This window comes from Jaculus jaculus, chromosome 15, assembly GCF_020740685.1.
Source record: "Jaculus jaculus isolate mJacJac1 chromosome 15, mJacJac1.mat.Y.cur, whole genome shotgun sequence".
In the NCBI taxonomy this organism is placed as follows: domain Eukaryota; kingdom Metazoa; phylum Chordata; class Mammalia; order Rodentia; family Dipodidae; genus Jaculus; species Jaculus jaculus.
Window position 1 is genome coordinate 18,322,917 of NC_059116.1, and position 26,866 is coordinate 18,349,782.

Sequence of the window (26,866 nt, forward strand, 5' to 3'; positions counted from 1 at the left end):
AACCCAACCACTCTGCTGGGTGTCTACATAGGTGTGTGTGTGTGTGTGTGTGTGTGTGTGTGTGTGTGTGTACCATGCATGCCTTGGCTGATTGAAAATGCCCCTTCTCCAGTATCTTTTTTTTGGCTTAATTTTTATTTATTTATTTGAGAGTGACAGAGACAGAGAGAGAGAAAGAGGCAGAGAGAGAGAGAGAATGGGCACACCAGGGCTTCCAGCCACTGCAAACGAACTCCAGATGCGTGCACCCCCTTGTGCATCTGGCTAACGTGGGTCCTGGGGAATCAGAGCCTTGAACCGGAGTCCTTAGGCTTCACAGGCAAGCGCTTAACTGCTAAGCCATCTCTCCAGCCCCCTTCTCCAGTATCTTGACTTTACTAGAACCCAGGCTACAGGCTGAGCCCACCTACCACATGTTGCCTCTGGTTTGGGAAGGATGACCAGCTTCCGAGAGGGTGAGAATGAGGTGACAGAGCAATGTCCGCCAATGCTAGGATTGCACACTGATTCAGCAACCTTCAGCCGAAGACATAAGAAGGCCTGGAACTTAAAATGCGCGCCCGAGAAGGAGACAGCGCCAGCCAAGCTTCCCCGTTACAGGCTGGCTCTGTCCCTGGCCTCATCAAATGCCATCCACCTCCTGCCCCTCCCACTCTGGGGTCTCCCTGGGATCCTGCTGGCAGAAACCACAGCTTCCCTGGCTGCTCAGGCCGGGCACGGGTGAGAGAGACCATTTTTCTTTGTGTTTGAAACCAACAGGAGGACAGAAAGGGTCCATAAATACAGCCAATCACGAGTATTTATTTCTATCGCTGCATCCAGGAAGCCCACCTGTAAGGGAATGGAAGAGGGATGCAAGGAAATAAAGGGGAGAAAAGAAGAAAGGGAAAAAGATTTAGGGTAAAAAAGGAGCAGGGTTAATCCTTCATGTTGAAAAGTGACTGGGAATGAGAGCCCATCGGTGCACTGGACTGTCAGGGCTATTAGTCAAGGGTTAAATGTCACTCAAATCCCACCCCTGTGGGCTGGAGTGAGTGTGAGTGTGTGTGTGTGTGTGTGTGTGTGTGTGTGTGTGCAGGGAGAAAAGGAGATGCCACATTTTTATGCATTTCAAATTGAGCCACACTGGCCTGGAGATGACCTGCCAGGGCGATTTTTAAATCATCCCTGCAGCGCGCTCTGCTTGTTTTTGGAAAATACTCTAAATAAAAATAATGGGCCGTCTTTTAATAAGTCTCATTGTGAGGATTTCACGTATCAAGGCGGCGGCGGAGCAGCTCGGAGGCAGGGCGGCGGGCCGTGTGATCTCGCTGGGAGAGAGACAAACGGTGCTGCGGGGAGCTCCATCCAGGGGCGGCGGACGGGAGATGGCTCCGGCAAGCTGACGCATCTGTCAGGGTGCAGAATATTGGCACCTGTCATGCAATTTCAGTCATGACTTTTAATAAAGCTGCTCTCCCTGAGGTGAAATTGGAACTCGCCTGTAATATCAGCTGCGAGCAGGGCTCACGTTGCCCTGCAGAGAGCCGCGGCGCGGGCGTGAGGCGCCTCCAGCGAGGCCCGGGCGAGCTGAGGCTCTGCGGGCCTCGAACTGGGCTCTGCGGAAGACGCTGGCCCCGAGGGGCTTTGGGGTTTTGTGGGATTTTTTTTTTTTTTTTGTTCCTTCTCCTTTCTCTTCTCCTCCCTCACGGCCTCTTTCTTGTTTTCTCCTCTTCTGCAAAATGTCTCCTTTTGCCAACTGAAACCTCCTCTGTTTTTTTATCTTTTTTTTTTCTTCTATTTATTTTCATGTAGGCCCTGGCCTCCTCCTCCCCACTTCCCTCCTCTCTTTGACTGGGTTGTTGTTGGTTGAGTGAATTTAGCCCTGAAAAAAAAAGAAAAAAAAAAGTATGTATAGTATATCATAAAAACCCGGGTTGGGATTTGTTGGCTGTCAGTCAATAAATCAGTCAGAGTTTAATTACTAAGCATGTGAGGGGAGGCGGTGACAGGCACCAGCTCAGGCTGAAATGGTTTCTTTTGGGGCAACTGCTATTAAAAGAAAAAAACAAAACTGAGGTGTGTGTGTGTGTGTTGGAAAACGAAGGACAAAACAGAGAAACAGAAAGAAAAAAAAAAGTTAAGACTGAATTCCCCAAAAAGCTTAAGGAACTTTATGGCTACTTCAACCCTAATAAGTTCTCATTTTAGGACGGTGGATGTCTGAGGCATCGTTTGAAACTGTTATTTAGTGAAGACTTCCCATATTACATGGGAGATAACCATAGTTGAGTTAACATAAATTCTATGCTAACATATCTTCATTAAATTTCTTTGTTCATCATATAAAAGCATTTTTTTTTGCAATCTATTGAATAAAACAAAAATAAATGTGGACTTTGCATGTGTCATATGTCACCTCCACCTCCAGCAAGAATGATGTGTAGCAAATGATGTAATGCGTTAATGGGTTTCGCAATGTGGCAATCAAGTGGTATTTTACCCTATTTAACATTTCCCTTATTTAACATTTCCAATCATAGCAATTTCTCCTCTACCTTTCTCTCTCACCCCCAACCAACACTCAGAGAAGGATCCCAGTTGAGTAACCCTGAGATACAGATTCATATTGTTGTCTCTTTTTTTGTTCTGTTTTCTTTTTTTCCAAAGGCAATTCACACTCAACACAGATTTTTATTTTTGACTTGCTATAAGAAATGTCATCGTCTACCTGTCATGTGTCATGAAGCTGTGTATGGAGATACTGCAGGATATTTTGACTGAAACGATGTTCTGTTTTCTTTTAACTGTTCTCCAGTGGTATGTCTCAGTTTGTTTATTTGAAATCCTTTGACCATTTTTAGGAATTGTTGGAATCTTTGACTGGAAGTAATGTATCTCTGACTCAGAAAGCAAGCTTCTTGGCTGGGTAGAGGAGAAAAGAGAGAGAGAGAAAGCACAGATAATCTGCAACAGACAGAAAGCCTATTATATGGGATGTTTTCCAGCACTGAAATTTCACAGGATTTTACCAAGTTATCCCGGATCTTATCCTATTCCTGGAATTCTTTCAGAATTATATCATTAGAAGGGTGTGCTTATCTATGAAATGCAAAGACCTGGCATTTTCATAAATATATTATAAAGGTTTGAAACAAAAGATCAGGCAAGAAGGATGGTAAAGCCATGAAAAGACAATACTAGATAGGACCAAAGCAAAACCAGCAGGCTTCTGGCTTTTGCCAGTTCTGATTTGTGAGGGAAACGTCTGGCAGCTCGCCTGAAATCTTAGCAGAGAACAGCAGCCACTCCAGTTTCAATGACTATTAAAAAATAAACCCAAAAAAGCAGAGCAAAGCAAAACAAAACAGAAAGCTAGACCACCTGGCCAGGAAACTGCTGGTATCCACAGCCCTGTGAACTTAAACACCGCTGCCAACATGCACCCACACCGCTCCCTCTCACTCAGCTGATTTCCTATCAGTGCCTTAGTTTACCTAGTTGGCAGCTCAAAAGCCAGCAGCCTTGAGGGTCCAATAAATTTCTCTGTGGTTTATACCTAGGTAACAAATGATCACTTTCAATAAATGAGAATAATCAAGACTTCTTTAAACAATACATTTAAAGGGAACAATAGAATAGGTCTCACAGCCTACCTTCTCCACATATCTCATAAAATATATCACCAAGACACAGAGGTGGGTAAAATTAAAGGACCAGAGTCTTTCTTGGGGTGTTTATTTATAATATCTTGTTCCATATTAATAAACTGTAAATCCGTACTTACTGGAATTTTCAAAAATTGTTTCTGATATATATATATATATATATTTAATTTTTCTATTGAGAGCTTTAATGTATGGACATATTGCAAATAAGACATATTCCCACCAGGTTGTGACTTATATACTTTCTCTTCCACTCCAATTCTAATGGGGTTATCAGTAATCACTGTGTGGTCATGGATATATCAGAATGTCCCTATGGCTCTTACAGTCATAATTGCCCCCTTCCACACTGTCATCTGAGCCTTGGAGGGTGTGTTCTAAGTCTCTTTGGTGTGTTCTAAGTCTCTTGAAGGGTTATGTTCTTGACATGGTCCAATTTTCTGCTGTGATGACTTTTGAATCTCCTCAGTGGTGCCCACCATCTCTCAGGATGAGGTTCTCAGACTCGCCGTGAGAACAGCACCTGCCCTGCTACTTCCTCTGTAATGTTTCCTGAGCCCTGCCTATGTGATGGAGATTACATGTCTCATGTCAGAGTCTTTCTGATGGGTCTTGTCCCTTGGTATTTGCTGCCATTTGTGAAAAGTAGATTCTCTATCCAAGAGTGGGAGTAGCATGGATTATAAGGGATAAACATAGACTTTTATGGGAAAAACATCTTCTTTTAGACAAAGAACAATGGAAACTTCCTGCTAGGATCTATGATCTTCTAAGTCCAGAGGTTTCTGACTTGGTTCTCAGTACCAGGCGTGAATTCCCTCCCATTGAGCAGAACCCATATTCAAGCAGAGGGCAGTTACTTACTCCTATAACCTACGTACCACTATTTGCCAGCGGGTATGTCTTGTCTGTCTGGTTGATTTTATAGCTTGCAGGAACCACTGCTTGTTCACATTGTGGATGGCTTTATCCCCCAGCACCTTGCAGAGCACTTTCCAGCACTATGACAGCTAGCCAACAAGGTGGATCTGGCTTCCTTCTCAGTTCTACCATGATTTCAATGTCCCACACAGCAGCCTGTTTTCAGCCTAGGCTCGTACTTCCTAGTTCTGGTGGGTAACCAAGTGCTTCGGCAATGGCCTGTATTGTTTTGGGGTCCTCATGGATCTCCTTGACCACCAGCTCACTGTATGGGGGAGGGAGACAACCCACTTCTGGCCCTGGGGTTTATGAGCAACAGCATAAGGCTTTAGGGTAAAGCTTTCTCCATCTTTGCAGGGTGGTTCTGCCCAAGGCAAGCCCTGAACTCACCATGGAGGCTACGCTAGCCTCAAATATTCAATTCTTACATCAGCCTCTCTCAGCTTCTCAAGAGATGGGAAGTAAAGAGATATTTTAACAAGTCCAAAATTAGAAGACAGTAGTGGTTGCCTCAAAGAAAAAATGAAGCTAGGGTAGAAACATTAAACCTAAACTATTTTAAATTAACCAAAAGTAATTTCAATCTATATGGCTTGATGTTTTTTAGTATATAGCAGTGGCCTGAGGTTTTCTCCCAACAGGACTCTCTTGCTTACCTGCCACTAAAATTGTGAACAAAAAGAAGTCAATGAAATAAAACAGATCTACATCACAGACCTATGTTCTTAGGATCAAAGAAAGGTGAGACATTCATTAGCTCCCCTCCCCCCATTTCTATTAAGTATTATTTACTTATGACTTCAAATAAAAGAGAAAAGCAACACTGAAGTAGTTACTGAGTACATAGCTTTCTACTGCTGCCCAATAATTAATACCACAAAGAGAAGCCAGGTGGAAACACTGGGAGCCCTTCATCACTACTATGAACACAGAAAAATTAAACTGCATCTTTTTATTTTAAATTTTTGCTCATTAGTTATTTATTTATTTGAGAGTGACAGAGAGAAAGAGAGAGAGAATGAACGTGCCAGGACTTCCAGTTGCTGCAAACGAACTCCAGACGCGTGCGCCCCCTTGTGCATCTGGCTAATGTGGGTCTGGGGAATTGAGCCTTAACTAGGGTCCTTAGGCTTCACAGGCAAGTGCTTAACCACTAAGCCATCTCTCCAGCACAAACTGCATCGTTTTACTTAATATTTTATTTATTTATTTAAGGGCGCGAAGGGGAAAAAATAGGAGCACCAGAGCCTCTAGCCACTGAAAATTAACTCTAGATTCTTGTACCACCATATGCATCTGGCTTACATGGGTTCTGGGGAATTGAACCTGGGTCCTTAGACTTTGTGAGCAAGTGCCTTAACTGCTAGTCATCTCTCTAACCCCTAAAGTGCATCTTTATATCATCTATAACATCCACTGTCAGAAAAGATTTCCAGGAAAAGAGTGTGTCCACATAAAGAGTATGTAGAGCAATGTTCCCAAACCTCTCCCAGTCTGTGTCCCAAAGAGCTGTGGAAGGCATGAGTCCCTTTTAAGACACATGGAGAAACTCCCCTTTCCTATTGAAGAAAGATGGTGGCCAAAGATCAGGTGGAAATCAGTATCCTCAAGAGGTCTCCAAGGCCCCTGAGCTCTTGCTAGTACCTTGGGAGGGGGGTGTCACACTTCCTTGCTACCTTAGGCTGGGAAAATGACTCAGCAATTAAAGGCATTTTGCTTGCAAAGCCTAATGACTAGGGTTCAGTTCCCTAGTGCCCATGTAAAGCCAAATGCATGAAATGTCACATGCATCTGCAGTTCATTTCCAGTGGCAAGAGGCCCAGACACACCCATTCTGTGTGTGTGTCTGTCTGCCTGTCTGTCTTCCCCCGCCCTCTTTTATGCTCCCTCTGCAAATAAATAAATAAAAATATTTAAAATAATAAAAAAGGAAAAATGTCTGCCTTTACTCAGACCTCTTCTGCAAGATCCTAGGTCAAAGGCTGACTTACAAATAAGATTCTTTCAGCTATATAGCTTCGTGTGTATATATTCTAGTCCCCACAATAGACGTGACAACGTGTTCCCTTTTGTGGAACAGCCAGGATCACAGTAGCCATCAGGCAACTATGTTACAGAGTTATTCTCTACATCCTGATAGGCCCATAGATTTGGGCCACATTCTGTTTGAGAATTTCAGATCAACACTGCGGATGCCAGCTGAATCCTCTAGCATTGAGTAATGTTCACAAACATGGTGTGTGATGGTTAAGAGTGATGTTCAGGGCTGGAGGGATGGCTTAGAAGTTAAAGCATTTGCCTGAAAAGCCCAAGCACCCTGGTTCGATTCCACACGTTAGCCAGATGCACATGGGGGCACATGTGTCTGGAGTTCGTTTCCAGTGGCTGGAGGTCCTGGCATGCCCATTTGCTCCCCACCTCTTTCTCTGTCAAATAAAAAAAAAAAAAGCACTTCTTGTAATGTTCATACCATTATATTAATGCTATTCTCACTTTTGGTAGAGAAGCTTCTCTTTTCAGATGGCAGTGATCTTGGGATGACTCAGAAGGCATCATGGTGCTGGAAAGAAGTGACCGGAGTGCTCAGCACTGCAATATCTCTATCACACCTTCCAAGGCTCGGGGTCTATTGTGGAAAAGGTGGTAGAAAGAATGTAAGAGCCAATGGAAGGGTAGGACTCCTTACAATGTGCTCCCCCCAGACACAAAATAAATAGCCTGGATATCCATGACCTCACAGAGCCTGACACTACCTACACAAGACCATCACAATAGGAGGAAAAGATCATGACATCAAAATAAAAGAGAGACTGATTGAGATGGGGAAGGGATATGATGGAGAATGGGGATTCAAAGGGGAAAGTGGGGGGAGGGAGGGATATTGTTTATAATCATGGAAGTTGTTAATAAAAAAATTAAAAAGAAAAAAAGAAGAAATGTGGGCTGAAGGGATGGGGTTAGTGATTAAGGCATTTGTCTGAAAAGCCAAGGGACCCAAGTTCAATTCCCCAGGACCCACATTAGCCAGACATACAAGTTGGCACATATGTCTGGAGTTCCTTTGCAGGGGCTGGAGGCCCTGGTGCACCCATTCATTTTTTTTTCTCTCTCTCTCTTCCTCTCTATCTCTCTCTCTGTCAAATAAATAAATAATAAATGGAATGCAAAAAAAAAGAGTGATATTCAAATTGAAGGGATCTTGAATCACCTAGGAGACAAACTTCTGGGCATGTCTGAGAGGGAGCTTCTAGGTTGGGTGAACCGGGGTGGAAAGACCCCTGCTCAGTGCGGATGGCTCCATCCCATGGGCTCTTGGGTGGAATCCAAAGAGAAAGGCTAGCTGGGCAGTAGCCACTTCTTTCTGTATCCTGACTGTGGGTGCAATGTGACCAGTGGCTTCAGGATGGTTTACCCACCATGCCGGACTGTATCTTCAAACGGGGAGCCAGAATACACTCTTCCTTCCTTAGGTTGCTTTGGTCAGGCAATTTGTCACAGCAACAAGAAACGCAATGCAGATGGTGGGATTTGGTTTGAGTGAGATCTGCAAGGCAAACATCCTTCAGAAAGGGATTATGAGTAAGAAAACATGAATGGGCTATACACTGGGAAAATGTGGGAGGGTTTGATCACAGCAGTGTGCAGTGTGTAGTTTCTCTGGGGAATAGAATAAAAAGAAATTAAGTGGGAGTGGTATAGGTTCTAACAAATCCCATGACGAAGATTACTGAACAGCCACTGGAAGTACATGGACACGACTCCACCCACGTAGGATCCTGGACATTTTCAGTGAAGGATTAGCAAGGGCTGTGGCTGGGGTGAAACTCCTGAGGGCAGGGCTGTGTTCCTTGAATCCAAGCATTCCCAGGACCCCTTGGAGTAACACAGTATCCAATAGAACTGTGATCCATAGCATCCCTGTGCAAGGGATGGACACAGGAAGGGCTGAGTGGGGTGACAGATCTATTTGGAGGGGGACATTGGCTTCTGTGGACCTGGCTTATGTGGGTGGATTTTGTAATTGAACCCAGGCTAGCAGGCTTTGTAAGGAAGAACCCTCAACTTGTAAACCATCTTCTCAGCCCTACTTGTTTATTTTTTGCTTGTGGTGAATGTGTGTATGTGTTTATGTGCATAAGTGCAGGCACGCACACACCAGGACACATGTGGACATCAGGGGACAACTTGTGGCTGTTGATGCTCGCCTTCTGCCTCACGTGAGACAGGGTCTCTCATAGTTTGCTGCTCGGTTTGCCAGGCTAATGCTGGAAAATTCTCCCATTTCCACCTCCCACCTTGCCATAGGCCCACTGGAATGATAGAAGCCTACCATAGCTTCTAACTTTTATGCGGGGTCTGGAGATCTGAACTCAGGTATTAACGTTTGCATAGCAAACATTTTATCCGTCAGGTTATCCATCTCCAAGCCCAGAGGTACAAGCTTGTGGCAAAACAAGCCAGGTACCATGGAGAAAGTCTAGAAGTGCATTGATAAGTCCCCTCACAGGAAGTAACAAATGTACAGCTCCTATCTGTGGCAGATCAGTGAATTCTTTGCTAAATATGAGCAATATTTAAAATTACACCTTATATTCATCTTAGTTCAAAGCCAATGCAACTTGTTCTGAAGAAATAACTGTTTAGCCTATGGTTTTAAATTTTACTTATTTATTTCTTTGAGGGGACAAAGAGAGAGAGAGAGAAAGAAAGAGAAAAAGAATGGGCACACCAGGGCATCCAGCCACTGCAAAAGAACTCCAGACACATGCATCACCGGGTACATCTGGCTTTACGTGGGTACTGAGGAATCAAACTGGGATCCTTAGGTTTTGCAGGAATGTGCCTTAACTGCTGAGTCATCTCCCCAACCCCATAAAGAAGTAATTTGTAAAAAAATAAAATGTGGCTGAGGACACAGCTCCGATGGTGATGAGGGTATTTGCTGCTTAAGCATGAGGGCCTGAGTGAGCCTGATTAGCCCTGAGTTCGATTCCCAGCACCCAGTGAAACAGCTGGGCATGGCCATACTCACCTGTAACCCCAATCTTGTGGGGAGCAGAGACTGGAGAGTGGCTGGGGCGCAGTAGTCAGCTAGTTTCACTCAAAACAGCAGCTCTGGGTTCAGAAACACACTCCATCTCAGAGTGATAAGGGAGGACACCCATCATTCTCCCTAACCCTCTGCATGTGCATGCATCTGCACACACATGGTCACGCTATGTCACCATAGCGTACAGATGTAAAATAAAAAAATAAACAAAGTGCAACTCTTTGAATTATGATACTTTGGCCACCTAGGTAATGGTGGCCTCGAATCCCAATATTATATAGTTTGATCTCATGCAAAGTTTCATTAAATACTATTTGTTAAATACATGAGGTATGCAGTCAAATCCTTCTTAAATCTGTAATATCAATTTAGTCACCTGGTCAAAATACCCTTCTAGCCTATGAGAATGCTAAGGCCAAGTTCGTTGTCTAGTGATTCCGGTCATGTGGGGTTGTTTGCTGGCGAGAAGAGAGAAAACTAAAGCAGGCTCAGGCAAGGTGAAGGAGTGAGGTCCTATGGGCAAGCTACGGGGAGTAAGGAGACAAGTTTTTGTGCAGCTTCAGGGGTGGGGGAGTCTTCTCCGAAGTTTCTTGTCTTCTCACCCAGCAAGCCGTCTCCTTCCGTTCATTCCAAGGCTTCAGACGACAGACCAGCTTCCTTCACACTGAGGCAGCTGCTGCTGTCTCCATCCCTTCCCCTCACTCTAACCGACTCTGCAAAGTGCGTGCCAACTCCCTGGACTAATCATCCGTCTCCCGGAGAAGGAAGGGAGGATGAATGACAGTGTTCATTCAAGCCACAGCATCCAGCTGTTGGCTAGGCAGGAGCGGTCCACCAGAACAACAGTGTGGGTTGATTCTAGGGGAAAAAGAGAATGGCCATGGCCATCTGCTGTTCTTCTCAACACCCACACATTTCTGGGTAAAGAGCAGGGTGGGGGGGGGGTCACTGCTGTCCTTGTTTGACTCTGCTGGCACTTTTGTCTTTAACCTCAGCTGTGTGAGTGAACAAATGAGATGAAGGACTGTCTTAACCCAATACTGAATAGCCTGAGGTCAGTGAGTCCACAGGGTTGATTTCTTCCTGGCCTCGAGAGATAATCTGTCTTGGGACTGTCTCCCTCTCAGCTTCTCATACTTGTTGGCAGTCATTGGTGTCCTTTGGCATCTGTCGGAATCGTGAGGTCTTTGACACATGTGTCCCCAACTCTGTGTCCATACTGTCCTTCTAAGGACACAGTCACATCAGATGAGAGTCTACTCTTTGGTCTTCAAATGTGATGACCTCTGTACAGAATTCAACTCCAAGGAAAATCACACCACCAGAGGTGAGGACTTCAACACAGTTTTTGAGGGGAGGACACAATTTAACCCACAGCAGATGTGACTGACATTTCCACTAGATGGGGAGAAGAGGTGATGAAAATAAAGGAAACATCAAAAGGAAGCATGTACTATGAAAGCAGAAAAGATGCTAAATTGGGGGAAGGGAGATAGGAGGGATAACGAGGGAAGAAAAAAAGCATAGGAAAACACAAATACCATAAGGAAAACTCATTCTTTGTAAGCTAATCACTTTAAAAAAAAATAATGGATTTGTTGAGAATGAATACTGTTCCCACCTCTGGTGGTTTTAATGAAATGTCCCCCATAAACTTATATGTTCTGAATGCTTGGTCCCCAGATGATGGCAATTTGGGAGGTGGAACCTTGCTGGAGGAAGTGTGTTGTTGGGGGTACACTTCGTGATATTATAGCCAGCTCCCCCTTGCCAGAGTAGGGGGCACTGTCTTGCTGCTATTTCCACCCGCTGTGGCAGAGGTGACGTCCAGCCTCTGCTCATGCCATGCTCTGACATCACAGAGATTCACCTTGAGACTATAAGCCAAGGTGAAAACTTCCCTCCCATCAGCTGCTTTTGGTCAGGTGCTCTGTCCCAGCAATGAGAAGGGAACCACACCGCCACCACTTGGACACCAAGTCAGCTCCTTTATAACGTTCTTTCATTTGTTAAATTCTTCTGTTCTTGAAAAATCCTGCCTATGTTTTAGGACATTTTTCTCAACCAAAGTTAAGTTTGTCCATTTGCATTTCAGTTCTTGCAATTTCTATAGAAATAACTTGACTTTTACTACTCTTTCACGTTCTTACCAAATAAAGAAAAAGTGCACATTTTTTTCATGACAGACCTAGTGGCAATGAATGCATGGATATGATTTATTTGTAACTCAAACACAGAAAGGTAAGCCACATGTTCCCTCTCCTTTGTGGATCTTAGCTTGGAACCATCACATACGTGTTGTAGGAGAGTATGTAATGCCAGGAAATGAGAAATAATTCCATGAATGGGGATAAATGAGCCTTTAAGGGAGAAGAGTAAGGAAGGTAGCTGGTCTTAAATGACATGAATGTCAAAGCAGGAATGCTAAGGATGAGAGGGTGAAAAGAGGTTTTAGGGGGCAGAGAGATGAGGCTGAGGACAAGGGAGTGTATAAGTTACTGTGATGGTTTGATTCAGGTGTCCCCCATAAACTTAGGTATTCTGAATGCTAGTCTCCCCAGCTGATGGCAATTGAAAATTAAAGCCTCCTGAAGGACGTGTGTTGTTGGAGGCTGGCTTATGGGTGTTATAGCCAGTTTCTCCATGTCAGAATTTGGCACACTGTCTTGTTTTCTACCTTATGTGGATGAGGGGGTGATGTCCACCCTCTGCTCATGCCATCGTTTTCCCTGCCATTGTGGAGCTTCCCCCTTGAGCCTATAAGCCAAAAAAAACCTCTTTTTTGCCCCACAATCTGCTCTTGGTTGGGTGATTTCTACCAGCAATGCGAACCTGATTGCAACAGTAAAGTGGTACTGAGGAGTGGGGTTGCTGCTAGACACCTGACTGTGTGGCTTTGGCCTTTTGGAGCTGATTTTCAAGAGGAATATGGAAGAATTTGAAACCTTGGCCTAAGAGATGCCTTGCAGTGCTGTAAGTACAGCTTAATGGGCTATTCTGGTCTGAGATGCAAGACCTGAATGCAGTAAGAACTATGGACTGTGAGGTTTGGCTTATGAGGGTGAGAAAGAGCTTTGCTTAGACTGGCCTAGCAGTTTGTGTGAGAAGCTTGAACTTATTCCCGTGTCCTGAGAAGTTGCGCAGGGTTGCTTTGCATAGAAATGAACTGGTGTGTGCAGAGGGATATGGCAGAGAAAAAAATAAAATCTTTGGGCCTAAACTGCTGCCCACTCACCTGCAAATTGTTTGAGAGATTAAAACCTTTGAGACGGAGCTAGCTGACTTGCACTAGGGCAACAGGAAGAATGTAGACTCTTCTGAAGGGGCCTGAGTGTTCAAGGAGGGTCCTGTTCTTCAAAGTCTGCTTTATTCACCCCTGGGTTAACAAATTGGCACCCTACATGGTAATGTGGAGTATAGGAAATGCTGGAAAGAGGGTCATTGAGTTTGCAACACGGTCTTGTGCTTTGGAAATGGCCATGGGCAGTGTGAAGCAGGCTTACAGGTTGCCTGCATGGAGACCCCATGGGGCCATAAGGATGAACCATGGATTGCAGTGGAGACCCAGGGGAGATGCCGGAACCGTGAGATGTCTGCTAAGGAGAGCTGTGGGCTCCAATTAAGTTTTCCAGGACTGTGAGTAGCCTAGCTGGAGGGGTGGAATTGGAAACCCAGAAACTTACTGCTATTAGAGTTATCAGACTGGGAGATTTGCACTAACTAGAGTTGTTGGACTTGGAGCTACAGAGTTTGGTATTTGCCCTGTTTAAATCATGTATTGCTTGAATGTTTCTTTGCTATGCTCAGTGCCATCTTGTGAAGTGTGAATGTTTATTCTGTGCCATTATGGGTTGCTTTTTGAGGTTATGTTTTAATATTATGGCTCAGTTAAAAGATCTTGGACTGTGGGGATGTATGAACATCATTGGCAATGATAAAAACTATGGAGACTTTAAAAGTTAGATGAATGCATTGTATTTTACATCATGCATGGATATCAGTTTATAGGGGCCAGGGGAAGAATGTGGTGGTTTGGTTCAGGTGTCCCCCATAAACTTAGGTGTTCTGGCTGTTAGGTTCCCAGCAGATGGAGATGTGGGAATTAACACCTCCTGGAGGGAATGTATTTTTGGAGGTAGGCTTATGGGTGTTATAGCCAGTTTCCCCATGCCAGTGTTTGGCACACTCTCCTGTTGCTATTGTCCACCTTATGTTGGCCAGGGGGTGATGTCCACCCTCTGCTCATGCCATTGTTTTCCTCTGCCATCATGGAAGCCAAAATAAACCTCTTTTTCCCACAAGCTGCTCTTAGTTGGGTGATTTCTACCAGCAATGCGAAGCTGACTGCAACAGTGACCTTCTCCGGGTTGACAACATTTAGTTTAAGGGAGGAATGATATATTTCTTCTTATCATCTCAGGTTCTAGTCCACTGTGGCAGTAAGGGCATGGTGGCAGAGCGGGACATATTCAGCCCATAACGAATGGGTGAATGCTGCTGCTCAGCCGCCTCTCTCCTCTTCACGCGGCACAGGTTAAGCTGCCACTTCCCACATCAATTAACTTAATCAAGATAATTCCTCTCAGGTTTGCCCACAGGCTAGCCTAACATAGGTTATTCCTCATGGGTGATTCTTGGTCACATTGACGATCAACATAAAACATCACAGGGGGGCTGGAGAGATGGCTTAGCAGTTGAGCGCTTGCCTGTGAAGCCTAAGGACCCCGGTTCGAGGCTCGGTTCCCCCAGGTCCCACGTTAGCCAGATGCACAAGGGGGCGCACGCGTCTGGAGTTCGTTTGCAGAGGCTGGAAGCCCTGGCGCGCCCATTCTCTCTCTCCCTCTACCTGTCTTTCTCTCTGTGTCTGTCGCTCTCAAATAAATAAATTAATAAATAAATTTAAAAAAATTATTTATTGGGCTGGAGAGATGGCTTAGCGGTTAAGCGCTTGCCTGTGAAGCCTAAGGACCCCGGTTCGAGGCTCGATTCCCCAGGTCCCACGTTAGCCAGATGCACAAGGGGGCACACGCATCTGGAGTTCATTTGCAATGGCTGGAAGCCCTGGTGCGCCCATTCTCTCTCTCTCCCTCTATCTGTCTTTCTCCCTATGTCTGTCGCTCTCAAATAAATAAATAAATAAAATTAAAAAAAAAAAAAAACATCACAGGGATGATTAACCAAAACTAAGCACAAAAAGAACCACGTTAAAAATGTGTTCTTTGGAAAGATAAATTTCAACTAAATTAGATTTTTTTCTGATTTATTCATTTTTGTTTGTTTATTTATTATAGACAAGAGAGAAGGAGAAGAGAGAGAGAGAAGGGGCACACTAGGGCCTCTAGCCACTGCAAACAAACTCCAGATGCGTGCAGCACTATGTGCATCTGGCTTATGTAAAACCTGGAGAATCACACCTGGGTCCTTAGGCTTCACAGGCAAGGGCCTTAACTGCTAAGCCATCTCTCCAGCCCAGGGTTTTTCTTTATTTAATTACTTACTTTTATTTATTTATTAGAGGCACAAAGAAGGAGAATGAGAGAGAGAAAGAGAGAGAGTGAGAATATGGTAAATTAGATTTTCTTGAGCTTATTTCTCAAATGGAATATTGAATATTAACCATCCACTCACTAATTGACTACCAATGGATACAATCTTTGGCACATACAAGGTTAAAACTGGATTACAAATTGTTGTAATCAAATGCTGGGTTAACCTTCAAACATTCTATCTTCCATATTACTTCAAAGTGGCATTAAAGAAAGCATTTAAAGGATAAAATAAATGACTGATAAGTGGGGCTATTCATTGTTATAATATCTAAAGACCAGGACCTTTAGTGTTCCTGTAAAAAAGACACAGTCAGGGATTGATCCAAAGTTTTGTTCCAGAAATAATGTTATAGCTTGCTTTGGCCTCCATGTGAACTGTGTTCCTCCACTTAGCCACAGGAAGACTTGGTGGCATCTTTGAACATCAAGCATCCCCAGAAACCCACCTCACCTGTTTGGTACTCTCAGAAAACTTCAAGATTAATTGGCATTTATTTGGGAAAGGTACGGATGGCCTCTGGTGGTGGATGTCTCATGTGTACACATAGACATAAATGCGTCTTTTTTTTTTTTCCTGCAAGTGGCAGGGGAAAAAAGTGCGTTCAGGATGTACTGACATCCATATATTGTTACAACATGAGTAACAAGACAGCCCACGGACAGATGGGGCTAATCCACTTATAACACTCACACTCATTTTCCTCTGCATGCCAAGGTGAGGGTGCACATGGCACCCTGAAGCAAAAGTAGGAGCTGATGTGCAGCAGTGACATGTCACGTGTTCCCGAGTCCATATCAAGGCTGACAGCATGTTCTCATCTTCAGCATGTCTAGGTTCAGTGTCCACTGGAGTAGAAATGAATGGACCCCAACCATTCTGCACCCACACACAACCCTCATAGAGATGTGAAATCCCATATGGTACATTGTCTTAAGGTCCCAGAGAATGAAGTTCAAAGATGTGAACCCAGGGTTTTTGTGTATATATGGGTGTGGCATGCATGTGTGAATATGTATGTTCATGTGTATGTGTGTGTGTAAGCTGGAAAATAACCCTAGATGTCAACATCAGTAAGACCACATGGTAGTTTGAGTGTATGTTCCCCATAGACTCAGGTGGACTTTAAAAAATATTTTATTTTTATTTATTTACTTATTTACTTATCTATTTATTTATTATTTTTGTTTGTTTGTTCTTCAAGGTAAGGTTTCACTCTAGCTCAGGGTAACCTGGAATTCACTATGTAGTCTCAGGATGACCTCAAGTTCACAGCAATCCTCCTATCTCTGCCTTGTGAGTGCTGGGATTAAAGGTGTGTGCCACCATGCCTGACTATTTACTTATTTTATAGAGAGAGACAGAGGCACAGAGAAAGAGAGAGAGAGAGACAGAATAGGTGTGCCAGAGCCTCCAGCCACTGCAAATGAACTTCAGATTCATGCACCACTTTTGTACATCTGTAGAATTGAACCTGGGTCCTTTAGCTTTGCAGGCAATCACCTTAACAGCTAAGCCATCTCTCTAGCCCAGAACCAGGTGTTTTATTAAAGCTTGTAACTTGAATCTCCAGCCAACTGATTGGAAGAAGTATCACTGGGAGTTGATCCTGGGATCCAGTCCAAAGGTATGTTTTGGGGTAGGTCTGAATTCCAGCCCAAAGGTAAGCAGAGAGGTTTGAGCACTGGGGTCCTGCTTGCTACAGTTCTCTGCTGGTGTTTCTTGGTGTCTGCTGGCTGCTGGGGGTCATTTCTTTGTCTGGTTGGACTTATGACTGGGAGCCAGCTTCTTCCACCATAGATGGAACTCCCACTGGACCTGTAATCTGAAATAAACCTTTCCTCCCATAAACTACATCTTGTTTGGATGTTCATCCCAGCAACATGAAACTGTCTAAAACAGACCACCCATGTCTTTTGTGACAGGGCCATTCAATGGCTTGAAGCTCACCAGTTAAGCTAGACAAGCTGGACAGCAAGCTTCAGGGCTCCTTCTCTCTCTGCCACCCCAGCACTGTTATTACAGGTATATGGCATGAAGCCCAGCATTTTACGTGTGCAGTGGGGCACACTTGGGTCCTCATCCTTTTAAGGCAAGTGCTTTATCCGTTGAGCTATCTCCCCAACCCCAAAACACACACACATACACAAACAGCACACACACATGGAGGGCCATAAGAGAGGATGGTATGTCATTATCTATCTACCTATCACTTTTCTGCTCAATTTCCTTGGGAAGAGTCTCTCACTGAAACCAGAGCTGCTGATTTGAAGTCAGATCATTTGTCCTATGAGGCCCCAGCAATTCTCCTGCCTCTGTCCCCCATCCCCCAATCTAGGGTCACAGGCATGCATGGCCTTGCTTGGAGTTTTTGCCTGGGTACTGGGGATCAAATTCAGTTCCTCGTGCATATGCAGCAAGCATTCTTGCCTGCCTGATGAACCACCTCCCTGGCCCGAACTTACAGTTTTAACAGCTTGGTTTTCCTTCCTGCTTAACAACATTTTCTTCCGGTGACATCTTGGTGTCAAGCAGAAGTCATTTCTTGTTTCCGATCTCCTCTGTACTTTTACATCAGGATCAGAGCCTGGCAGAAGGGGCCCTGCCTGTTCCTCACTCCTTCTTATCAAGGGGTTACCCTGAAGGGCAAAGCCCTCAGGGTCTGTAGAACCCACAGCAAGCTGCTTCCGGAGGGCCCAGTGGATGGGGTCGCCTCCCCCCTAGTTTTCCAAGGAACAATACGTAGATAAAAAGGTCAGAGTCTGACATACCGCCTCTACCATACGCATGCCTATTTTCAAAAACACTGCATGTGGATTTAGTAAGTTCACTGCAAAGCTCCAGGGGTGCCTGTCTCTTTAAATCCATCTCCTCCCAAGTGAAATTTGTGGCCCTGATGAATGGCAGAGCAGAGCCATCCATAAAAGGGCAGAGGAAAATCACATTCATTTGCATACAGTAATTATTCTGTGAATCAGGCCACCTTTATTGCCAGCAGAAAATCTACCGTCAGCATCACCCTGTAGATCACATTTGAAAGAGGAGTTACTTGGAGTCCTGTGGTCCAGCACTCTGGAGACTGCCTCTCTGAGGACCAGTCCACTGGCCTGTCTATATTTGCCCCTCTGTGATGTTGGGATGTCAGTCTGGAGAAATCTCCTGATAGCAGGCCATGACTCATTCCACCCAAAATGTTGAGTATTGAGAATTGGAAAGCTTGGGAACCTAAAGGCATAAAGGACAACCCTAGCCTGTCATAGTGGACAGTGTCCCTCTTCTCTAGAGACCTCCATTCTGCTTCATCAGTCCCCAATGCACATACCCCAGATGGCCATGTCCCAGGATCAAGGATGGAAGTGACTCTGGAGGTGACCACTCTCCTTCTCTGTTATGGAAGGAACAGCCCCCATGGCACTCCAGCTTATATAATGTAGTGGAATTGAGGAAGAAGGGGAAGAAAGTTGAACAAGAAGCCCTGAAATGGAATGATCTCATTTTCTTGCAGGGTACCGAAAGCCAGAGACTGTGTGTTCACTCCAGAGGACCAGCATGAAGACAGGTTTCCCACCTAGAGAGCTGGCATAGGCAGAGGCTAAAAGACAGTAGGAATAGCTTGTTGTGGTCAGCTCCACGTTGCTGGGACAAACACCCAACTAGGCCCAGCTTATGGGAGGAGGGATTTATTTCAGGCTTATAGATCCAGGGACAACTGCATCAGTGATGGAAGAAGCTGTTGACTTCCATAGATGCAAGCATATAGAAACAGCTGCAGCAAGAAACCACCAACACCAGTAAGCACAAGCCACCAACCTCAAACTGCCGTCCACACTCACTGGGGGGGAGGAGGGTGTGGATTCAAGATCCTCTTCCAAATGTACCTCTTCCCCAGTAGGGGCCTGCCCAAGTTGCCAGCCTGAATTTCTGGGGGCCATATCTTCAAACTCCCACAATAGCACATTCAGCAGGCTCAGGATGGTAGCTACTCAGCAGGACAAGTGACAGTGACTGTTTTAAGGCAGAGGCTAGAAGCCCATTCATACTCACTGTGATCTGTAACTTCCACTTCCCTCCTACAGGTATAGATTTCTATGACACTTTGTGTGTGTGTGTGTGTGTGTGTGTGTGTGTGTGTATCTGGGGCAAAGACCAAGGGCTTGAAGGATAATGCTGCATGCTAAGTTTTTTGTTGTCGTTGTCGTTTGTTTGTTGTTTTTGCCACAACATCACAGCAAACATTCAGATAGGATGTCTGATTTCACAAATACTTGAAATACTGTGAGCTGAGAGGTGCTGTGTGAAGCCCCTTGACTGTCAGCAGAAGCTCGCTTAGAGAGCTAGAAGAGACAGAGACAAGAGTTACTGCAGTACTGATGCGCTCAGGTTAAAGAAGGAGGGCTGTGAACAAAGGCTTAAGTGAAAGGCCTTCAGTCCCAGAGCTCTCACAGGCTGAGGTTGGGTTAGGATAAGTCTGGGAGATAAATATTACTAAAGGAGGAGCTCACTTCTCTGTGGCTATTGGCTTTTTATCCTTCTCCTTTCACTCTTATTCTTCCTAATGTATCAACAGAAACATGTTTGACACAAATGAGCCTCAGAACATTATGCCAAGTGAAATAATCCAGACACTGACAGGCAAGTTTTGTAAGAGTCTATCTGAGTGAGGTTCCCAGAGCAGCCAAATTCTTAAGGCCAGAAGACAGAATGGTGGATGTCAAGGGAGTAGGGATTGTATGGGCCAGTGTTTCTATTTGGGAATGCGAAAAAGTTCTGGAGATGGAGGCTAGTGGTGGCTGAATAACTGCAAAAATGGCACCAAATAGTTCCATTGAATTTATTTAAGGTCTGGAAAGATGGCTTAGCAGTTAAGGCACTTGCTGGAGAGATGGCTTAGTGGTTAAGGCATTTGCCTGCAAAGCAAAAGGACCCAGGTTCAATTCCCCAGGACCCACACAGACCAGATGCACAAGGGACACATGGGCCTGGAGTTCGTTTGCAGAGGCTAGAGGCCCTGGCATGCCCATTCTCTCTCTCTCTCTCTCTCTCTCTCTCTCTCTCTCTCTCTCTCTCTCTTTCCATGCAAATAAATAAATAAATAAATAAATAAATAAATAAATAAAATTTAAATTTTTTTTAAAAAAAGAATAGTTGATAGTGAAAGGGCTCTGGTGTTCAGGTCAGGGTGGTGGCTGGAGAATGGACATCAGAGAATAGCATCATTAAAGACAACCCTTCTAAGGCCACGAATGTTCCAGAAATTATAAAGCTTGAAGCAGAACCATGTGAGTGGGTGGCTGAATAATTAGAATCAAAACATGCTTTTGCTAAGTCCCACAGACAAAAAGCGATGGCAACAGTGTGAGCACCTCTGTGTATACATACATTGTCACCAACTATCACAGGTGTCATGCTGGAAAGAAAGCAGATATCAACGTCCTAAACCCACCAGCAAATGAAGAGCCTTCCTGGGAATTTGAATGATGACTAGACATGTTTCCAGACAACTAGGAAATTTTCAAGTAAAAAATAAAAATAAAAAAGGTCTTAAGTTCAAGTAGGGAGCAAGGAATATAACTACCTACTTTTAGAATTTGAGGGTCATAGGGTATAGGCACAAGAGCACCTTTGACGTGAGAGCTTTGATCAAGAGCAGCCACGTTTCATGGAGCAGGAAGTTGAAGACTATTTGGAGAGAAGCAGAAGTGTGGATGTGCTGTGGATCACACCACCTGGAGCACACAGGAGGCATGAAATCTCTGGGACAGCCAGCCAGAAGCACACCAACTCTTGGAGCTTGGATGCGGCTACCCCAGCACCAGGAAATACCATGGAAAGTTCTCAGGAGGTAGATGGCCCACCTTCTCCTACTCTGCCTGTGAGGTGCAGGGCACATTTAGACAGTGCAACTGCTGGTGAGCAGAAAGCACAAGAATGCTCAGACACTGCTGGTGGGAATGTAAACTAGGGCGGTCATTATGGAAATGAGCGTAGACGTTCTTAAAAAGACTAATAATAGAAGAACCATGTGATCCAGCTATACCACTCCTGGGAATATACCCAAAATAACCTAAGTCCGCAAACCACAGAGATATCTTTATTGCAATACTAGTCACAATAGCCCAGTTATGGAATCAGATTAGGTGGTCAAGAGCCATGAGTGGATAAAAAATGTACATGATACTTAAATACAATGGAGCTTTATTCAGCAATATAGAAGAAAAAAATTATACCCTTTGAAGAAAAAAAAAATTAATGGAATCAGGTGGAGATCATCATGCTAAATGAAATGAGCCAGGCCTAGAAAGGTCACATGCTTGTACACACATACATAGACATATGTGAAAAAAGAAGGAAGACTTTGGAAAGAAGAAAAATGAGATGAGCAGTTAGATGAAGGAAGGCAACAGAGAATGGAAGGGAATGAACACACTTAAAAAGTACTTGATAGGGCTGGAGAGATGGCTTAGCGGTTAAGTGCTTGCCTGTGAAGCCTAAGGACCCCGGTTTGAGGCTTGGTTCCCCAGGTCCCACATTAGCCAGATGCACAAGGGGGCGCACGCGTCTGGAGTTCGTTTGCAGAGGCTGGAAGCCCTGGCGCGCCCATTCTCTCTCTCTCCCTCTATCTGTCTTTCTCTCTGTGTCTGTCGCTCTCAAATAAATAAATAAATAATTTTTTAAAAAAACAGGACTAAGGAGATGGCTTAGCGGTTAAGGTGCTTGCCTGCAAAGCCAAAATACCTTGGTTTGATTCACCAGGACCTACATAAGCCAAACATAAGGTAGCACATGCCCCTGGAGTTCCTTCACAGTGGCTGGAAGCCCTTGTGTGCCCATTCTCCATCTCTCTCTTTTACACTCTCCTTCTTTCATGCTCTCGAATAAATAAATGAATAAAAATAAAATATTTAAAAATAAAATCATTTAAAATAAACAAACCAGCCAAAGGTTGGGGGGGCGGGGCTCTTGGCTCCTGAACACACCCTAATGGACAGAGAGCTGGGATTTGTTTACCAGGGCTTCCAGGGTCATCCAGAGAGCCTGAGTTGGTTTGGCAGCTAATCCAGTGCTGGTACCCAAAGGAGGTGAGAGCCTCCCTCAAGGCTAAGGTCTTGAAATCTCTAGGGGAGTGGAGGACCTCGAGTTTGCAGCAATGGACTGTGAGGATGGAGACCCCAACCAATGAATGTGACTAAGTGAGGAACCAGTGGGGTGAGAGAGAAGATCAGGCCATGTGGGACCAAGTCCAGTGGCTTTTTATTGATGAAGAACATGAGGGTTTATTTCCAACTAGTCTGATATGATATATGACTGGATTAGAGGAAGAGACATTTCATAGTTGTTTAAAAAATACTCAAGGACTTCAGAATTCACTTACCACCTTAACCAAGATTCCAAGAAAGGGCACTCTGCCAATATCACTGGCACAAAATAAATAAATAAATAGGGAAGTTGTAGTTGGAATCAGATGCCAACCCCCATAAACTCGTGTGTTTTAAATATATGGTTTCCGGGCTGGAGAGATGGCTTAGCGGTTAAGTGCTTGCCTGTGAAGCCTAAGGACCCCGGTTCGAGGCTCGGTTCCCCAGGTCCCACGTTAGCCAGATGCACAAGGGGGCGCACGCGTCTGGAGTTCGTTTGCAGAGGCTGGAAGCCCTGGCGCGCCCATTCTCTCTCTCTCCCTCTATCTGTCTTTCTCTCTGTGTCTGTCGCTCTCAAATAAATAAATAAAAAATTAAAAATAAATAAATAAATATATGGTTTCCCAACTGAGGGCAACCTGGGAGGAGGAGCCTTGCTGGAGGAGCTGTCGGGAGTGCACCTTTATTAGGCCCTAGCTTACCAATGTTATTCTGACTCACTCTTCTGCTGCTGCCTTCTACCTGCTGTGGCAAGGATGTGACATCTAGCTTCCTCTCTATCATTCTTTCCCCTACTATTTCAGTCAGCTTCACATAGCTGGACAAACATCCAAACAGACACAGCTTATGGGAGAAAGGGGGTTTATTTCAGGCTTACAAAATCCAGGGGAACAATGGTGGAAGGAGCTGGCTCCCTCTCATACATCCATGCAGAGAGACCACCAACAGCCTGCACCATGAAACCTCCAGAGCTCCAACTGCTCTTCATGCCTAGTAGGGCTGAACTCAGAACCACTCCCAAACACGCCATAGGGCTGGATTCCAAGATTCTCCTCCATTGATACTGCCTCCAGCTGGGATGCTGGAGAACCAAGTTACAAGCTCAGTTCTTAGAAATCAAAAATGCCTAAGTCTATGGGGTTATACAACCAAACTACCACATTTGCTATCATAAACCTCCACCTCTACAGTATAAGCCAAATACACCCTCACCTCCCATCAGCTGCTTTGGGTCTAGTGGTTTATCCCAGCAACGTTGGAAATAACTACAACATAAGTCTTCAGGGAGAAGCGAAATTGCGTAACTATCAGGTCTAGGGGCTTGAAACACATACCAGACTTTCCTACCCAAGAACAAGAGGTTAAGTTAGAGACATGGGTCCACAGATAAAGCCCCATTTTGGCCACCTTCAACTTCTTTGCCAACAGAGCCCAGCAGTTGACTTTCATATACTGAGCACTTATTAAATTCTTGACAACTCATTAAATAGTGCTAAGTGTAGGGACCAATGCAAGCTGTGAAGATACTAGACAAGCCACACCACCAAGAAAATAAACATCAACATATGATTTCAGCCTATGTACAACTTTGGTTTGAAATCCTAGCTTAAAGTTTACAATGTGCTGGTTCAAACTGGATCAGGGTTGTCAAGAGATTGGAATTTAAATTTTCCCAATGGAATTTATAAAGTTATAGAAGTATCTACCATGTGTGTGTTTTCCCCACAATATTTCTCCATACACATGAATTTTTAACTCAATAAAAAGAAACAATTTAGGGCTGGAGAGATGGCTTAGCGGTTAAGGCACTTGCCTACAAAGCTAAAGGACCCAGGTTTATTCCCTAGGGCCCACGAAAGCCAGACGCACAAGGTAGCACACGTGTCTGGAGTTAGTTTGCAGTGGCTGGAGGCCCTGGAGTGCCCAGTCTCGTGCTCTCTCTCCCTCTTTCTCTGTCAAATAAATAAATACATAGAAATAAGATATTAAAAGAAGAATCAGCTTAAAATATTTCCATATGCTGTGTTATAATCCCATAGCAACATGAAACACAGTCTTTTACGATGAAGGGCCCATCTCAGGCATTCGTGACACTTTCTCATTCTACAGTGATGTGTCTCTCTCCCTTCCTTGGGGAGCTCTCTCCATTTCAGTGTCCAAATGCAGCATAGAAGGGCAGTCTAAGACGCTGGATGGAAAGTTCCCCAAGTCATCCCAGCCCATTACTGCAGTGGGTGTATAGATAAATGGTGGGCAATCAACTTTTCAGAGTACTATGGTGAAAGAGAAGGATAGAGAATTCAGCATTCCTGGATAGTGGAACCGATCTAAGGGCCAGGGGGGACCCTGGTTAAATCAGGGGAAGTCCTTTCAATCACTGGTCTCCTCGGCTTCCTTGTGCCATGCCTTCCCTCTGGGCCAGGTGGGTGAGTGGCCATTACTAACACCTCTCGTCTAAAACCATACCACCATTCCCCTGACAGTTTCCACCACAACCAAGAAAGCGCTGGAAAAATTACGCAGTGGGTTTTTTGTCTCCCCCCCCCCCTTATTATTCCCTCCTAGTGAGTGGCTACTTCTGGGTTCTGCTGCTCATTAGGAAGCAGGCTGCCAATACGAGCTTGCTTGGATCAGTCCGTTCTGAAACTGTACCAATACCAGTGTTTGCATTCCTCCTGGACTGGAAATTTGTCAGAGAAGAAAGGCATTAAACCTGTCACTGCAGATAAAGATCAGACATCTGATTTCAAACAGAAGAGGCAAACACTCCACTGTGGACTCCATTAACTCTTGTGTAGACTGTTCTAAGTCATGAGGGAGCTAGACCAGACACAGAAGGGGAATAAATCCAAGTCTCACCACCATTTCGGTAGGTGCAGAAGACATTGGCTTTGAACAGAAGTATGGATGGCAACAAAGAAACTAAACCACAAACCATTCCCCATGTTCTTTTGTTTCCTGGTTTTATATATATATATATATATATATATATATATATATATATATATATATATATATATAAAATATTTATACATGATAGCACAAAATGACTGAGTCTGTCTTATTTTATCAGAAGATTAAGGCCCAATTGTTTGCAGAAAAACTAAGGGTTTGGGAAGGTACCTGTAGTGAAAACACTGGGCATTAAAAAATTAAAGTATCAGGGCTGGAGGGATGGCCTAGCAGTTAAGGCATTTGCCTGCAAAGCTAAAGGAACCCAGGTTCAATTCCCCAGGACCCACGTTAGCCACTTGCACAGAGGGGCACACCGCACGTGTCTGGAGTTCATTTGCAGTGGCTGAAGCTCCTGGTGCTCATACTTGCTCTTTCCTTCTCCCTCTCTCTCTCTCTCCCTCTTTCTCTGTCAAATAAATAAATAAATAAATAAGTAAATAAAAATACTTTAAAAATATCTTATTAAAAAAAAATTCAAGCCTGGCGTGGTGGCACACACCTTTAATCCCAACACTTGGGAGGCAGAAGTAGGAAGATCACCATGAGTTCGAGGCCACCCTGAGACTACATAGTGAATTCCAGGTCAGCCTGAGCTAGAGTGAGACCCTACCTAGAAAAACCAAAAAAAAAAAAAAAAAAAAAAAAAATTCAAATACCAGGCTGAGGAGATGACTCAGTTTGTAAAGTGCTTGTATTGCAAACCTAAAGAACTGAGTTTGATCCCCAGAACCCACGTCAAATGCCAGTGTGGTGCTACATCTGTAATCCCAGCACTGGGAAGGCAGAGACAGGAAGATACTGGGGTTTACTGGCCAGTCAGGCTATCCTAATTGGTGAGCCACAGGCCAGTGCGAGGCCCTGTCTCAAAGGAGATGGACAGAGTTTCCGAGGATGACGCTGAAGGCTGTCCTTTGGCCTCCACACACATGCACATGTGCATATGTTCCTGCCCATATATGTCCCTCCATATTCACATGCATATTTGCATGTACACATACACAAGTGCATTATAAAAATAAGCCATCTTGGAGCTAGGAATAGGTATCAGCCATTGAAGACACTTGTTTGCAAGTCTGCCAGCCTGATTCCCCAGCACCTATGTAAAGCTGGACAAAATCGACACACACATCGATAACCCTGCATGGACATGGCAATGGGAGGTGGAGCCGGGGTAATTTGGAAGCTAGCAGGCCAGCTATACCAGTGCACACACAGTGACAAAACACAAGAGAGGCTCTGTCTCAGGCACAGTGGAAAGAGAAGATAAACACCCCAAGATCATCCTTACATCTTCACGTGTGCTCTGACATGCATGCATACACACACCATTATACACATCTACACCTAATAATAATGATGGTGGTGGTGGTGGTGGTGGTGGGCTGGGGAGATGGCTTAGCAGTTAAGGCACTTGCCTGCAAAGCCAAAGTGCCCAGGTTCGATTCCCCAGGACCCATGTGAAGCCAGATGCACAAAGTAGCACACATACCTGGAGATCGTTTGCAGTGGCTAGAGGCCCTGGCCTGTCCATTTTCTATCCATCTACCTTTTTCCCCTCTGAAATAAATAAATAAATAAATAAATAAATAAATAAATAAGATAAATTTAAG